The following is a 17,738-nucleotide window of genomic DNA, read 5'->3' on the forward strand; positions in this document are numbered from 1 at the left end:
GATGAATAATTTGTGTCTACATAGAAGAAAGTAACAAAATGAGGAATGTAAACGAAGAGTGTCACAGCACTCAGAAACAGCAGACCCACGACTTCAATGCAAATGATAAGTACGAGTCAGACTCGACAAATTTACCATAAACTAAATGAAGAAGACACAATGACCAATTACACTAAAAGTTGGAGGAGTCGCATGGGGACGCTTGAGAGCGAGATGGTGGTCGTGTTGCAGACTCGCCGCGTCGCGGGGCTGGATCTTCGGACGCTGGAGGGGAGTCCCCGCGGCCGCGGAGTCGAGCGGGGGCGGGAGACAACCCGCCCCCGGGGGGCGGCAGGGCCGCCTCCCCCGCCGCCACCGCGCTGTCGCCCGCCGACCTCGCTGCCGTGAGTAGCTCTCTTTTTTCTCAACCACAGTGCCACTCATTCCTTTGCATTCTCTCTAACAATTTCCCCAAACCACTGCCGACACGTATTGTATTATGATCACCTTCTACATTTAATATGTTATGATACATTCATATTCAAGTAGCCACTCTTTTTGCAGCGTGAAATTCGACTGAGACGACTGGATCTGTTTCCAGTTGACTGCTTCAGATGATAACTGCTTTGTTCGTCATAGCCTGAATCCTGTTGGGCTGGATGGTATAGTGGTATAAAGTGCGAGTATGGAGATTGTAAGGTCGCGGGATCGAATACCTGTTTGACTTCAGAGGGTTTCCGTCTCGTTTTACGCTAGGATTCCCCTCTTGATGGTGTGAAGATACTGTATGCGAGTCATGACACGTGGTCCAGATTCCACGTTTTACTGTCGATTCTCTTTCTCCAGTAGGACTACCGGATTAGGTTAAGGGAGCACAAGCCGCTGAAACAGCGTCCAATTGAAGGAACTGGGAACAAGCAGATGAATATCTCTCTTGACAGACTCCCAGCCACTCATTCCATACGAATTTACTTTTAACTAAATTCTACATAATAGAACACTTTTGTCCATTACATAACACTGCTTGGAATTATACGTTCATTTCCATGTCGATCTTTTTATTTATTGTTTCTTTGTCATCTCTTTTGGTGTGGTCAAGGTTTTCGTAATTAAATAGAAATTGTTTGGACATTGCCTTATACACGGCGCCATTAAAGCGTAGTCGTCTAGTTGTTTCTTTCGTTGCGTTGACGACACGTTCGTAATTTGCCCCACGGACGTGAGAAATTTGATGTGTTCTTGGAACACCTCAACGTCGTTATCAGCAACATCCCTTTCACGTCAGGCAATGCATTATCTTTCCTCGACGTCCTCATCCGCTGCAAACGAAATGGATGCGTTGGTCCCACTGCCTATATTCTAACCCACCCATACCGATCTGTACAAGCAGGCCATCAGCCCTCCTCAGGCGGCACTGTATTGCAAGCACTAGTGTATCGTGCAAAAATGATATCAGACGCTGATAACCCGCCCCATGAGCTGAGGCACATACTCAAGATGGTCAGGAACAAAGGCTATTAAAAAACTATACTCTGCCCGAACAGGCGATTGAAGGCCCAACTGTACCAAGCGGCCACCAGTCATCCTCAGCCCACAGGCATCACTGGATGCGGATATGGAGGGGCATGTAGTCAGAACACCGCTCTACCGGCCGTTTTGTCAGTTGACGAGACCGGAGCCGCTGTTTCTCAATTAAGTAGCTCCTCAGTCTCCCTCAGAAGGACTGAGTGCACCCCGCTTGCCAACAGCGCTCGGCAGACAGGATGGTCACCCATCCAAGTGCTAGCCCATCCCGACAGCGTTTAACTTCGCTGATCGGACGGGATCCGGTATTGCCACTGCGGCAAGGCCGTTGGCAACAGTGGTTACTACGTCCATCAGATAAATGATTTCAAGCAAGAATCACAATTAGAGTACCTACCAGGAGCAGCAAAAGAAACATGCTTTATTTCTGTTCTGTGACCCGCGTGGGGCAGATCTTAACGCCCCTAACAAAATTCCGTTAATTACTGAAACCAGTTAATGAAACAGCGGTTAACAGCACACCCGAGATATATAGTTTATGTTGCAAGTGTGGCGAGTCTTACGTCGGAAAAACAGTACGCACGATGGAAGTATTATCGCCTGTCTACCCGAGAAAACTACTTTAGCTGAGCATACTTTAGAAAATCCACCAGATAAAATCCGACAAAACTTCTGCGACTGGGTAATTAAAAGAGCCACTGAAATAAAAATCACCGATAAAACGCTAAATAGAGACGATGGCCTGCAGCTCAGCACGGCGTGGAGTCCAGCGATCGCGCGTTTGAAGAGGGCACATCAGTCGCCGAGTCAACGCATGTCCGTATAAAGCGATGCCGCGAGCACCAGTGACATCACAGCCAGCAGCTAGTTTATATAAGGAGCGTGCCAGCAGCCCACTGGCAGTCATAATTTTAATTATTTGATGCGGTTGTAAACCCGAGAACTTTTTATTCAGTGTTACCGCCGCGAGACTCTGCATTCTTAATTTCCACTTTGGTTTCTTCTTTAGAAAGTAACCCCAGCTTTACTAATATGTATTGAAAGTTAGGACCACCTCTTATTCGCAGTGACGTAATAGAGTTTGTGGGGGATAGCTTTTATAAACTAAGCAAGCAAATTCTGATATGAGAGCACTGCTCATCTTAATTTTGACACTTTTTTTTTCCTCAAGCCTTTTGAAGCAACTGATGTAGTTCAATCGAAGCAGAGGTCAAAAACCTCTACTTAGATAATTACTTTTACTTCAAGTACCGTATTTAAATAACTGTTAATTAATTATAAATATGGATTAAGACACATCACAAACATTCGTAATAATTTGCGTAGAACTAATCCAATTTCAGTTTCATAATCCTCTGATCAAATAGAGTCGTTTTATATAGGCCCTGTATCACTATAACATTCTGATTGATTTTTATTTCGGCATCTTTCTAGTTATTTCTGATTTTTATGTGTTTGCATCTCTTGCACCGCCTTTTCAGTCAGTATCTTACATATACGATGTGTATGCGACCAGAGTCAAGAATTTGTAAAGTACTCACAACGTCATTTTGATGCAATGAATTATCTCAATAACTAGCCGTCAGTATAGCTTAAAATTACAAGAAAATTGAGTCCCTAAGTTGCGTCGTAATACTGATACAGGGGTTGTTAGACGGCATAGTAATGACGTCACAAGCCAATAGTAGAAAAGCAGCAACCTCTGCTGACTGGAGGTGGAGGGGGTACGCTTGGCATTTGTGTAGTTGTGTTGACTGTCTTCACCCTTCATCGTTCAGTGCAGCTAGCAAACACTTGACAGCTACAGATATGTATATTTTTTCAAGATGGCGTTGTTATACTGTTTTTGTCTATAGTGAAGTTGGCAACTCTGAGACGACAAAATCTTCGGTGCATCGGTCTCGTGTTATATTTATGTACAAAACAATAATGAACAAACATTATTCGCAGTTTCTGTACGTTCACTATAAAACTGAGAAAACAACTGAAGCGGTGGACCTACAACAGTGGACAACAAACGTGGGTTTGGGAATCTACGTTATTAATGGTGCTCGAATTAATATCATTTTAAATAAACTATACATAGATCCCAGTGTACATCGTGTTGTTTATCACGCGCTGCCCACTGACTGAAGAGGCATACAGGTTAATTAACGGGTATCCTGAAATTCTAGCGTGATTCAACTAATACTGGGTGTCAACAAATATCGCAGACAGCGTTTATCGTGTTGTATAGGACGGAAAACTGATATTTTTTCTGAACAGGGAATACTAGTCAAAATATGCACAGTTTGCGCTCTGTTCTGCGTTAGAGCTTCAGAAAGATGGTGTCAAAGCTGCGTAGGATTGTCTCGACGCACTTCCGCATGGTGGATTATTGGAATGGGCCCATAACTGTATAACCCATTTTGTAGAGGAAGAAGACCCGCCGAATAGCCACAAATTTCTCATTGAACTTAATTTGTACACAGGTATCGGAAAAATATTTCCATTATCAGTGTCTGCAATGAAGGAAAAAATAGTAACGTCAATAATGAAACGTAAAAAATAGACTTTTTTTGTAACAACATTTTTATATTGTAAGATAATTGTGTGAGTAGCTTATCACGCCAAATCCTAAAATAAGTTTCACCAGCAGCCAACTGTCACACATTTTAAATTTTGATCCTACCACTGTTAAAAAAGTACAAAATCTTAAAAATCGTAACGACTTCTGTAAAAATAAACAAATATTAAATCAGTCAACTCTGTTCCATATTACACGTGATGCTTGAATATGTACGACGGGATTTCATGAAGTACACAGATCAAAAAAAGTTTTGCATTACCTCGGTCCTGACAGTTCCGGAACCTGTACAGAAAATTGGAATAGAGATCAACACAAACATCATTTCCGCCCTTTTTATTGCTCATGAAAACCACACATTGCGTGTTGTACCACAATACAGCTAGACCTTCAAAGGTAGTGATCCAAATTTCTGAACACACCGGTACCTCTAATACCCAGTAGCACGTTCTCTTGCATTGATGGATGCCTGTATTCGTCGTGGCATACTATTCACAAGTTCATCAAGGTACTGATAGTCCAAATTGTCCCACTCCTCAACGGCGATTCGGCGTAGATCCCTCAGAGTGGTTGGTGTGTCACGTCGTCCATAAACAGCCCTTTTCAATCCATCCCAGGCATGTTGGATAGGGTTCATGTCTGGAGAACATGCTGGCCACTCTAGTCGAGCGATATCGGTATCTTGAAGGAAGTAGTCATTCACAAGATGTGCACGATAGGGGCGTGAATTGTCGACCATGGGTCAGAGGATAGTATCGTGCAACCGGCGTACGTCAGCCCCACATAATGGCACCGCAAAACATCAGGGAACCTCCATCTTGCTGCACTCGCTGGACAGTGTACCTAAGGCGTTCTGCCTGACCGGGTTGCCTCCAAACACTTCTCCGATGATTGTCTGGTTGAAGGCATATGCGACACTCGTCGGTTAAGATAACGCGATGCCAATCCTCAGCAGTCCATTCAGCATGTTGTTCGGCCCATCTGTATCGCGCTACATGGTGTCGTGGTCGCAAAGATCCACCTCACCATGGACGTCGGGAGTGAAGTTGCGCACAGTTTGAGTCGTAACACAACGTCCTGTGGCTGCACGGAAAGCATTATTTAACGTGGTGGCGTTGCTGTCAGGGTTCCACCGAGCCATAATACATAAGTGGCGGTCATCTACTGCAGTAAATAGCCGTTGGACGGCCTGAACGAGGCATGTCATCGACAGTTCCTGTCTCTCTGTATCTCCTCCATGTCCGAACAACATCGCTTTGGTTCACTCCGAGGCTCCTGGACACTTCACTTGTCGAGAGACCTTCCTGTCACAAAGTACCAGAGTGGACGCCATCGAACCGCGGTATTGACCGTCTAGGAATTGTTGAACTACAGACAACACGAGCCGTGTACCTCCTTCCGGGTGGAATGACTGGAACTGATCGGCTGTCGGACCTCCTCCGTCTAATAGGCGGTGCTCATGCATGGTTGTTTACATCATTGGGCGGGTTTAGTGAAATCTATGAAGAGTCAAAGGGACTGTGTCTGTGATACAACATCCACAGCCAACGTCTATCTTCTTGGAGTTCTGGAAACCGAGGTGATGCACAAATTTTTTTATGTGTGTGAAATACACATTATTATGGCAGATCAAATTGTTTTTATTGAATGGTGCACTGAACTTCAAAGCAACATAAACATGACACTATATTTCAACACAGTGACTAAGTACCTGTAAGCAGCGGTCGGAACGGCTACCATTTGATGGGAGGGATCTAGATGCAGTAGGAGTAATGAAGAGCGGGAAGTTGCATTAGTCTTTGAAGTAGTTAAATGCTTATGAAGTTAACTGATTCAGTTTAGCTGAGTTGTGGGGATAGGTATGTGGGACGAGCTTTTGTAGGAATGCGTAGCATTCGGTATACGGATACGTGCCTGGCCATTTCAAGGTGAGGAAAGAAAGAGGAAATTGGAAGGATGGGGATGGAGGGGAACCACTGAAATTAGCAAGGTACAGGGAGGAGTGGGTCAAGTCCGATGGGAGGGATAGCTGGCGGGGTAGATTTTGTTCACAGGGAGTGGGAGTCTATTGAAACTGGGCTCCGTAAGTGCGAGTGGGAGGGATTTGCTGATGTAGCTGCAACAGTGCACCGTGATTGGTAATTATGGTGGAAACAATGAAGTTTTTGGAGTCGAGTTTACGGGAAGTATAGGATTTTGGTGTTGTTCACTATGGGCAAAGAAGTGGTGGAAAGCGATTAGTTTGTAAAAAATTATGTTAGGGGAAGATAAGCGGATTAGGCAAGCTAGAAGAAGTGCATGGCGTTCAAGCATTGAGAGGGGCTGATAGAATGTTGCTGAAGCAGGTAACCTAGCGAGATTTACGTAGGAGACGATGGATCGGATCCAGGCTTTGTAAGTGTGGAGCATGGTGGAGGGATGCAGTCCCCATCTTGGTTCAGTTAGTAGCATCGATAATTCAGTTTATTGTGGGCTTTCTGTTGAGTCGTTATTAGGTTTCCGTCTTAGTTTTTGACAAGCGCTACTCCGAGATACTTTACTATGTTCGTTAATTTGGCACGACGATAATAATTGGTAACACAAAAGTCATGTTGCAGGAGACTATGAGTCGTTGGTCCTTACTATTATTGCCTGAATTTTGGAGGGATTAAGAACGGGTTATGGAATTCCGGAAAGGATCGTCCATTTGAGAAATGACCATTTTAATACCGTACACAACGTACTGAGTGTTGTGAGCTTTTTGTTTATATGTATATAACTTCTAGAATCAACATAGATAACCGACATGAGAACTCTGGTACACATCTTGCTGTTGATGTTCGTGTTTAGTTCTTTCTACTTGGGTTAAGCATACACAGGTGTTAAAAATGTCACCATCTGCTTAAACAAGTAAGTAAGCAATCTAAGTAAACAATCGGACTGGTCACCTGCAGAGAGATTACAGTTTAACGTCCCGTTGCTGCCGGGGTCATTAGAGGCGGAGCACAGATTTGGAATAGGAAAGGACGGGAAAGAAAATCAGCTATGCCCTTACTAAAGTCACGGAAAACCTAAATTTGGATGGTTGATCTGGGATTTGCACAGTCGTTCTCCCGAATGCGATGCCAGTGTGCTAACCGCTGCACCACCTCGCTCGGGTGTCTCGCACTGCAGACCAGCGGCGCCCGATGCCGCCTCGGCTGCAGACGAGTATGTAGCAATGATAACGGGAAATTTTTGAAAGGGTTGTGTCGAGACTTCAGAAAACTACTTTCGCTTCCACAATCCATTGATTTTAACTGACTGTAACATACTTTAGATGGCCCTGGTTGTCATGTTCGCTGTGTGAACGTCTGTAACGCTTCTTTCAATGTTCAGATGGAAGTACAGACGTATCAGTACAAGACTGAGTCGGTGCTGCTTGCCTGTTGCTGTGATTGATACAAAAAGCAATGTAATACTGTCACTCGACAGTCCATATGTTGGCGATTACATTTAATCACATAGCGGTGCACCTCTCTGTGTTTAATTCGCTCTTTGATCCCTTGCTAATAAAGCTTCTCCATTGTTATCCATCTTGTTTTTCTTGTGCCTCTGTCCTGCATCTACAAGGGGTCAACATTGCTATTATAGGATATGGCGTGGTTATAATTTAAGGGATGCTGGATGCCCTTTCTGACGTCACTCCGTTACCCCGGCATGGCATTCCCAAACTGTCTGCGTGTAGTGTTGTCACCTGAAGAGTGCGAACGTTTTCGAAGTGTTTGCAAATCGTGTACCTGAGGTGGGACTTGGCAACCAGTCCGCTATTCACTTATTCGGACGTGGGGAACAGTCTAAAAACGACATCCAGGCTGCTCGGTTGAATCTGATGGCGGATTCGATCCGCGGCTGGCGCACATATTCGAATCCCAGAAGCGGTGTGTTAACGCGCTAGCTATCCGGGCGTGTTCCATTTCCATTGATACATAACACTAAAACTGCAGTACCATCAAGGACAGCAATTAATGAAAATTTTACTGATAGTGTGATTACAGTACGGAATGAAGAATACGTTATAACGTTTTAGGAGATGAAGCGCGAAATGAAGTACGTCGTGCTGCCGCGTCTGCGGCAAGAATCGCTCTAATCTGGCTGGGCATCAAGTCGGACGTATCCTGACTGACACACACGAGTACATTATTCTATGCTGCTCAAACTCTATACAAGTGTTCATCGTTCGTAATGGGGGGGGGGGGGGGGGGTGGTGGTTGGTGGCACGTAAATCTCTCGGCACCCTACGGCCAGATCTCATCAGTGGATAAGAGATTTGGAGAAAGTGCCCACCAGGCGACAGTCCAACACCCTCTGTATCGAGGTAGGTCAGATCAGAACGGGCAACATGAGGTCTTGCGTTATCTTGTCGATAAATAACGTCACGGAGACCCAGAAGTGGTGTCAGAGCAAACGAGAAGTGATCGCGTGTCGCACACAATGGCACCCCTCAGCATCAACCAGGTGCTGAGCCATATGGCGAGGACGAATACGATCTGGCAACGTTCGTTCTCCTCAGAGCATCCACACTCGGATGTGTTCATCTTAATGCTATACGCAGAACCGACAGTCATCACAAAAGACAGAGCTGTGCTATTCCTCGTTACACCTCTGTTGTTTGCACCACTATCGACGCGCCTCCCTGTACTACAGTGTTAAAGGTAAGGGAAGCCAGAACTGTGATCGTCTTCCTCTAAGTCTTGCTGGCAGTCCGTTGTGTTCCAGACGTCACCATAGTGTCCTTGAGGGTACTTGCCTTGTTGCAAACGAGCTCAGTCTCTGATAGCGTGGAAAAAAAAATCATATTTGGCGTAAGTCGGAAGAGACGTAAGGCATTACGTTAGCGCACTTTCCAGGCATCGCTTGGCACAAGAGAAAGAGTGAAGAACGGTAATCCGAGGGTCTTTAGGTCGACTCCGTATGCGCGAACCTTTATTTATTTTCGATTTTTACGTTATTTACGCTACAAACAAACCGAAATAATGTTCAGTATTTTGTATTCATTAATATTTACATGAAAAGGAATAAATGTCCTCATTACTTCATCAAAATATGGGAAATTTACAACAGCCTTATACAAAAAAAAATTTGCTGATGTGATGCGGCTCCACTTGCAGGAGAACTAGTGACGGGAACAAACAAATCCACAATTACGTGACGTTATTTTTCAAGATGAGGAAGGATTATAGTCGCGAAGTGTTTAAGTGCTTTCCCCCCAAATACACGTCTATAGTGCAACCCTGTGATGTCTGTTTTTATCAAGAGGTAAAGAATTTGATCAAAAACCTTCGAAAGTGCTCTTGTCTCATAGAGAGGGAAACAGAGGTCGCATCCTGAGAAGACTGCATGACAATGTATTGTACATCTCCACCTATCCTAGCCAATACATGGTGAAACAATGTATTACGCGCGGTTTGATACCCGGCTGTGCTATGAGAGAGAACCTTTAATGGATGTAGACAAAGTTTATATTTCTACAGAAACCTTAAAACAGTGATGCAACAGTAAATATGCGGTGTTCATAACGTGTGCAAGATGCAGAGAAAATTACTGTTTCCCCTGTACCTACGATGAATACCAACCCGGCACGTATGAATGATCAACTGTAAAATAGTAAAAGTATCTGATTTTATACATGAATTTTCGTGTACGGCTTACAGTACCTTCCTGGAAATTTATTTGCAATCCCAAATTTTCCTTTGCATTTTCTTTTTGACTTTCATGAATATTAATAAATACACTATACAGGGCATACTTCGGTTTATTTGCAGTGTACGTAATGTAATAAATGAAAGTAAAAAATTTCCACATAGCTTCCGACCGGACGACCTCTCACATTACCGTTCTAGCCTTCCCGCTGAGCTAACCGCTGGCTGGAAACCATATCAACATAAATGGCACATTCTACGTCTGATCCACGCCAAAAATGTTATTTTTCTAAATGCTTGGCAGTCTGGAGCTCCAGCTTCTGTCGCTTTCATTTCTGGATGACTCCTGCATACACCATAAATTTGGAGGAATTCGGTGATGACGATTAGGTGCGGTCCTAACAGTTCCATATGCACAGGACAGTCGTTGGATGCTCACTAATGCAACATGCAATATGGTGGAACAATATACTGCAGTCTTGATGGTCCACGATCCTCCCACTGTCGTATTCTCACGTGTACTGCTTGACTATTTTCCATCTTACATAAGGAATAACACGATATTCTCACAAACAACGGGTATTGGAGACCAATTTTATGAATGAGGAATCCACCGCGTATTCTTTGCTTACATATACAGGGTGGTCCATTGATAGTGACCGGGCCAAATATCTCACGAAATAAGCATCAAAAGAAAAAACTGCAAAGAACGAAACTCGTCTAGCTTGAAGGGGGAAACAGGATGGCGCTATGGTTGGCCCGCTAGATGGCGCTGCCATAGGTCAAACGGATATCAACTGCGTTTTTTTTTTTAAATAGTAACCCCCACTTTTATTACATATTCGTGTAGTACGTAAAGAAATATCAATGTTTTAGTTTGACCACTTTTTTCGGTTTGTGATAGTTGGCGTTTGACGCTTATTTCGTGAGGTATTTTGCCCGGTCACGATCAATGGACCACCCTGTGTACTTTGTGTACATATATAATGCTCTTAGAAGAATTGTGTTCATCCAGGTCCCCCCCCCCCCCCAACCCGTGCCCCCCATCTGCCCTTAATATGACACATCATATTTGTGTCGACATTTTCGTGCAGTGTTTTACAGTGAGTGTTCCGTGTTGTGTCTCTTTTGGGAAGTGTTGCGAACGGACATCATACTGTCGCTGGGTGTGATTTTTTATCTCTTGCGAACAGAAACCAGACCGTCGGCATGTTTTTTTTTTTTTTTAATTGTGTGTCTACTATGTTACTTGTCTGCTTCCTGTGTATTTTATTAACATTGCCAACCCCTTTGCCTTATGTTTTAACTTTCCACAATTTTCCGCCGTTTTACAACTTAAGTCACCGTTTTATCGCCTGTTTTTCTTGTTTCTGTAGAGCAGCGTACTAAGCTGCTGCCAGCCCGCCCCCTTCGGGGGGAATTGAAATTCAATACAGGAAAAAAAAATTGTGTGAGTGCACCGATACACTCACCATTTGCATATGCAGAACTGCAGTACAGTTCTTGTCACTCTGACGTTTGTTGCAGTTTTTCTTGGAGGTGCTGCAGTTTTAATGGCCAGCATTCATAAAATCGAAAGAAATGTCGTTGCTACCAATATTATCTTTTCGTAAATGAATACTGATGTTTGTGCAAATCATTAACAATCAGATTGTATTATACGTAGCACCACAAAAATAACGGAAACACTTAATTTCCAGATCACAGCATCCTATTGAAATATGGTTGTGACTGGTGCGTAGCGACTTTCGATTGTTGTGGAAATAGTCGATAGTATGCTGCACGGCATACTACGTATACATGCGAGTCAGATATGTACGTTTTGTGTGTGTGTGTGTGTATGTGTGTGTGTATGTGTGTGTGAGTGTGTGTGAGAGAGAGAGACAAAGAGAGAGAGAGAGAGAGAGAGAGAGAGAGAGAGATACGGACCGGGCGGGGGTAGGGGGATGGTCGCTAAAGCCAAAGCACAGTTTTACACAATTGCAGACAATTTTTGTTAACTTAACTGTGGCTACCTGGTGAATCATGATCGCAGGGTGTATTTTTCGCTTCTAGTGAGAAATACTTGGCAGCTGAAGTGAAGCATTTGGAACAACTTGCTCCTTCTCACATGTCGACGACTGAGCGGCAATATGCAAACCTCTGCTTACTAGCAGCGCAACGCAAATCTTACAGAGTCTATGTAGTAGAGACGATATGGTATTACAAGAAAGAAATTTGGTAGAGCGAGGCAACTCTTACCACGTTTCCCATTTACGCCTTGCTGAGACGCAGCAAACAACCACAGTAATTTACATTTCTTGCAGCTCTCTTGTTACCGTTACACAGGGGTCTTAGTTTCAGGATAATCTATTTTCCTAGGATCACTAATGGACAATAATTAGCGGAGTAATTTGGTTACCATTACTGTGCTAGATGAATGATTTTCGCTGCAAAATACTGTTTTTCTAGAAGATAATGTTCCAATTTACGACCGTATTGTTTGATTAATATTCACATGGCGTTAACTGCAAACGAAATCGACGTACGGTACGTGAACACTTGATTTTACGTTTCCAGTCAGATTTGGAATAAAAGAGGTGGTATAGCCTGTGCTGCCAGACGCAACAGCCTCGTAATCAAGATATAGAAACTCGAGAAAGCAGGGGTAACGGTAGAAACACAGACAGTCTGTTCTCCATGCCAATACTCCACTATCATGCATTAACAAATATAATGTATATACAAAAATCTCACTAAATTAGGAAATACTACTACAGTGGTCTCGCAGAAAAGTATCTGTGCACATTTTTATGCTATTATTTTTGTCATTCGTACAATAAAATAAAAGTACACACAAAAGTAGTACCACTCTGCATCATAAGGGCGGAAGTGCCACTTTTCACGACTTTTATTATGGTGCTTTATGAGTCATTTCAAAGATAGCTTATCGAAATTGTTTTTGACAACCAAAATTTACTTATTGATACAATTAAACAGTAGTATTAACAGATAATCCCGTAATAACGCTTATTACCCCTAACATAGCAACAGTGTAAGAAAATAGATAAGAATTACTCACCTTTTATATGCGTTGTGAAATTTTCCCACCGAAAATTGAAAAGTGTGATTATTGTTCCTCGCTGTCGGTATACCCTTTATTGCTGAATTTGTAATTTCAAAAGATGAACACTGGAATTTTTCACCAATTTTTGTGCGTGAAATTATCCGCGTAATGTTTTAGTAGATAACTAATTTCTGCTTTTGGTCTCCGTTAGCCCAATTGTAGAAAATGACCTTTCTGCTGCAGCACTGGAGTGGAGAGGATTTACTAAGCACCAAAAAGGAAATACAGGCACTGAGTCTGCGGACACTTTAGTCTTCACAAATTGCCAGAGTTCCAGTAGCACAACAGCATGGTTGTATACAACTTTGGTGTTATGTAGAATACTCCATTCAGTATCTAAACGCTGAAGTTCGTTACTAGCCACAATGCTCTGAATATATGTCAGTCTGTCCCCAGTGATTGGAAGCTAGTACTTTGTACTGGATTCAGTATTTTCAGTGACTTAATTGTAGGATCCCCAAAAGAGAAAGGAGGAAAAATTTGGCTGACTGCCTCAATATAAAAAATCTAACCAACATAGCTCGGCGGCCTTAATGCTCTGATTCAAAACTTTGATTTTCTCCAAAGATATTGCAGCATTCCAGCGAAGTATATGTCTTCAAGAGTAAGAAAGATATGAGGATCTCTGTACTGTATTTTCTTCAAATCTGAGGACTGCACGTGCTAAGGTTTGGTAAGGCAGTCAAGTGATGTGAGCAGTGAGGAAGAAATACAGTAAATACATCTGAGGCTCCTTCGCTTCGTATTTGCTTATTCAGTTCATTGGAAAAAAGAACACATTGACACCGGTGTGTCAGACCCACTTTACTTGCTCCGGACACTGCGAGAGGGCTGTACAAGCAATGATCACACGCACGGCACAGCGGACACACCAGGAACCGCGGTGTTGGCCGTCGAATGGCGCTAGCTGCGCAGCATTTGTGCACCGCCGCCGTCAGTGTCAGCCAGTTTGCCGTGGCATACGGAGCTCCATCGCAGTCTTTAACACTGGTAGCATGCCGCGACAGCGTGGACGTGAACCGTATGTGCAGTTGACGGACTTTGAGCGAGGGCGTATAGTGGGCATGCGGGAGGCCGGGTGGACGTACCGCCGAATTGCTCAACACGTGGGGCGTGAGGTCTCCACAGTACATCGATGTTGTCGCCAGTGGTCGGCGGAAGGTGCACGTGCCCGTCGACCTGGGACCGGACCGCAGCGACGCACGGATGCACGCCAAGACCGTAGGATCCTACGCAGTGCCGTAGGGGACCGCACCGCCACTTCCCAGCAAATTAGGGACACTGTTGCTCCTGGGGTATCGGCGAGGACCATTCGCAACCGTCTCCATGAAGCTGGGCTACGGTCCCGCACACCGTTAGGCCGTCTTCCGCTCACGCCCCAACATCGTGCAGCCCGCCTCCAGTGGTGTCGCGAGAGGCGTGAATGGAGGGACGAATGGAGACGTGTCGTCTTCAGCGATGAGAGTCGCTTCTGCCTTGGTGCCAATGATGGTCGTATGCGTGTTTCGCGCCGTGCAGGTGAGCGCCACAATCAGGACTGCATACGACCGAGGCACACAGGGCCAACACCCGGCATCATGGTGTGGGGAGCGATCTCCTACACTGGCCGTACACCACTGGTGATCGTCTAGGGGACACTGAATAGTGCACGGTACATCCAAACCGTCATCGAACCCATCGTTCTACCATTCCTAGACCGGCAAGGGAACTTGCTGTTCCAAGAGGACAATGCACGTCCGCATGCATCCCGTGCCACCCAACGTGCTCTAGAAGGTGTAAGTCAACTACCCTGGCCAGCAAGATCTCCGGATCTGTCCCCCATTGAGCATGTTTGGGACTGGATGAAGCGTCGTCTCACGCGGTCTGCACGTCCAGCACGAACGCTGGTCCAACTGAGGCGCCAGGTGGAAATGGCATGGCAAGCCGTTCCACAGGACTACATCCAGCATCTCTACGATCGTCTCCATGGGAGAATAGCAGCCTGCATTGCTGCGAAAGGTGGATATACACTGTACTAGTGCCGACATTGTGCATGCTCTGTTGCCTGTGTCTATGTGCCTGTGGTTCTGTCAGTGTGATCATGTGATGTATCTGACCCCAGGAATGTGTCAATAAAGTTTCCCCTTCCTGGGACAATGAATTCACGGTGTTCTTATTTCCATTTCCAGGAGTGTAGTTTGCTTGGCTGTGGCCATTTTTGAGGCTTCACACTTGCAAAATCTCGAAACTGCGGTCATACAGCTATGCGCTTAGAGGTAGTATAAAAGAAATCAATATATCTCGAAGCAGGGTCCTTGGCAGTTTTACACAAGCATAGGAGAAACACAGATTGAAAGAATGACATATGTGTTTAATTTTGAACAAATGAGAAGAGTGCACAGGGAGTTGTGTTTCCCCATCATGACACTAGCACCGTCGGTAGCGAAACCTATGAAGTTTTCCTTTATGAGGTATATCTCCTAACCTAAAGCATTCACTCAGACTTCTAAAGATTAACAGCATTGACCTCCGTCACTGGAATGACGTTTACAAATGTATCACTTATCCTTCTATGTCCTAGGTCGACTCTAGTGACTGCGCACCAATGGTTGGTACTTTTGAGATTAGTTGATCCGTCAACAATTACTGAAAACTTACTGTTCCGATGTAAGTTACACCGCCTGTTTCACAATGACAGTGGCCTTCGCGCTACTGCATGTAACTTTTTTGCAATATCTGAATCGGTATATAGTGATTTCAGCAATACAGCAAATGTTCTGTAACAATGAAGGATACACTGTGTTCAGTATGACCGCACAGAGCCTTATTTCCACCTCGTTAACTTTGTTGTCCACATTTGTGTCTAGGAATTAAAAAAAGAATAAAAATTTTCTGCCCTAGCAGTATTGCAGCACATTGCACATGATTCTGTGTTTTTGTGTGTGTGTGGCTCTTATACTACGTTGTAACAAACGCTTAAATTTAGCTTCATTTTCCCACTCGCTTCTGTTATTGTTAGTGTACGTTACTTTTTTCCGAGCTCGGGGTGCCCTCATTATCGCATTAACAATGCGGATGCCACGTGAACAGCTTTACTTTCTTGGAACGAATAACGAAGGGGCTACTGCAGACTTATTTTGACCACATTGCATGGAAATAATGACACACATTTTATTTTCAGTTTAAACTACTATAAAAATCTGTTTAGTTTCTCGTACTCATGCATAGCGTGGGTTAACGTTTTCCTGGTTCACATAAACAGATACACAGAGGATTTAAAAAACATGTGAGAAACAAACTTAGAGAAACTTGACTCAGTACTTAGAGCTCATAAGAGAAAACCTGCAGTGCTGTGCCCAAGACACTGTGTTGACGATCAACAGTGGCATTCAAGTAAGAATAAACGCGCAAATTGCGATTATGGTTCCGCATCAGCTGTAGAATATTTCAGAACATATGAAAATCTGTGCTGGCCCGGGACACGAACCTGGATTTCGCGCTTGTTGCTAGTGATTCGATTCCCTGTCCAGAAAAAAATTCATCTGTTCTGAAATATTCTACAGCTGATGCGGAACCATAATCACAATTTGCAAGTTCATTCTAATAAGAGAAAAGTGTCTGGGGGGCGAGGAATTCACATAAGAGCGATCAAAACTTAATTAATCAAGTGGTGTACAAATTATTTTGAAGAAGTAGGCACATATGTGATAAAACCACAGGAGAATTGCCGTTATATTTGGTTTTAGCAGCAGAACAGTAGACGTTTTCAAAAGCAGGAAATTCCCTATCACATCAATAGGTTTGAAAGCACTGGGTATAACTTTTTTCCGCCCTCAGCACGCCATAGTGAGCTGAGTGCCGCAGACCATAAGTCATCTCCAAGCAAACCAGTATTGTCAGAAGCTGACTCTATCCAGCTTCATGGCTTTGTTGCGACAACGCTAAAAAATAAACAATTAACAACCAGAATGTCGAAAATTCGTTTGATTCATATTGGATTCGAGAGTATGCATTCAGAATCAGCGGCATTTCCGTCCGTATTGGGTTCGCGTAACGAATTAGGCTTGTTAGCAGAACGAGAAATGTGTTAACATCATCCATCGCAAACGGAATGGCTGACGCGTAATGCGCATCATCGCAGACACAAACACAGTTTTACCACTGCGGCTGGAGGCTTTTATTTGGATGTTGTTCCATATCGCGATGAATCGCAGCTGGACCACTGCGTAAATGGAATCCTACGCTGTGTTCATAATAGTATTTGCTCTTATGTTATCGTTATTCTACCAACTATTTATGTAACGAAACGTGGCAAGTTTCTGTTACGTTACATTATCTCCTTTGAGATCCAACAGTTTTCATGAAATTTAGTATGTTTTGCTACATTCCATTTCTAAACAGCGAAAGTACTGTACGTTCATCCTTGATCTCATCGCAACTGAGGAGACACGTTGAGCGCGTTTGTGTTGTTAACCTAAATGCAAAGCTGATCTTCTTGTCTGTTGCGTCCGTTAGGTAGTTCTCCTTCGTCACTGGCTTTGTGTGTGTGTGTGTGTCTGTGTGTGTGTGTGTGTGTTGTATGTGTGCGCATTAGTGATGGGGATCTCGTGAATGAGTCGTTCAAATGAACGCTTCACTCCAGTGAAGTGTGAACTAACCACTCAGTTTCAAAGAACTGGTACTTCAAACTCTTCACAGATAGCACACTCCACACTATTTTCTAGTTCACTCACTCTCTTTCCCTCTCCCTCCCCCAGTACATCAGCGCTACGTCACTCATTCTCCCTTCGCTTCAGTCCTCCCTCTACTGCCTGTCGACGAATCGCGCGGTGTTTGTGTGGGGAACGATAGGGTTAGGAGGGGTAGGGGTGATGAGGGGCGAGAGGAAGGTAGCGTCAGCTGCTTCCTGCAGTGCTGACATCAT

General features: G+C 44.1%; 1 protein-coding gene across 1 annotated transcript in view; it reads left to right on the forward strand.

Annotated features, from left to right (window-relative positions):
• The first annotated feature begins 345 nt into the window (after positions 1–345).
• LOC126262421 (multiple C2 and transmembrane domain-containing protein) overlaps positions 346–17,738 on the forward strand; it is a 1,124,939-nt gene continuing 1,107,546 nt past the window's right edge. The window contains exon 1 of the mRNA XM_049959054.1: positions 346–383. The gene's annotated coding sequence lies outside the window, so the exon portion shown is untranslated. The remainder of the gene's footprint in view (positions 384–17,738) is intronic.

The sequence above is a fragment of the Schistocerca nitens genome, chromosome 6 (genome assembly GCF_023898315.1).
Source record: "Schistocerca nitens isolate TAMUIC-IGC-003100 chromosome 6, iqSchNite1.1, whole genome shotgun sequence".
Lineage (NCBI taxonomy): Eukaryota > Metazoa > Arthropoda > Insecta > Orthoptera > Acrididae > Schistocerca > Schistocerca nitens.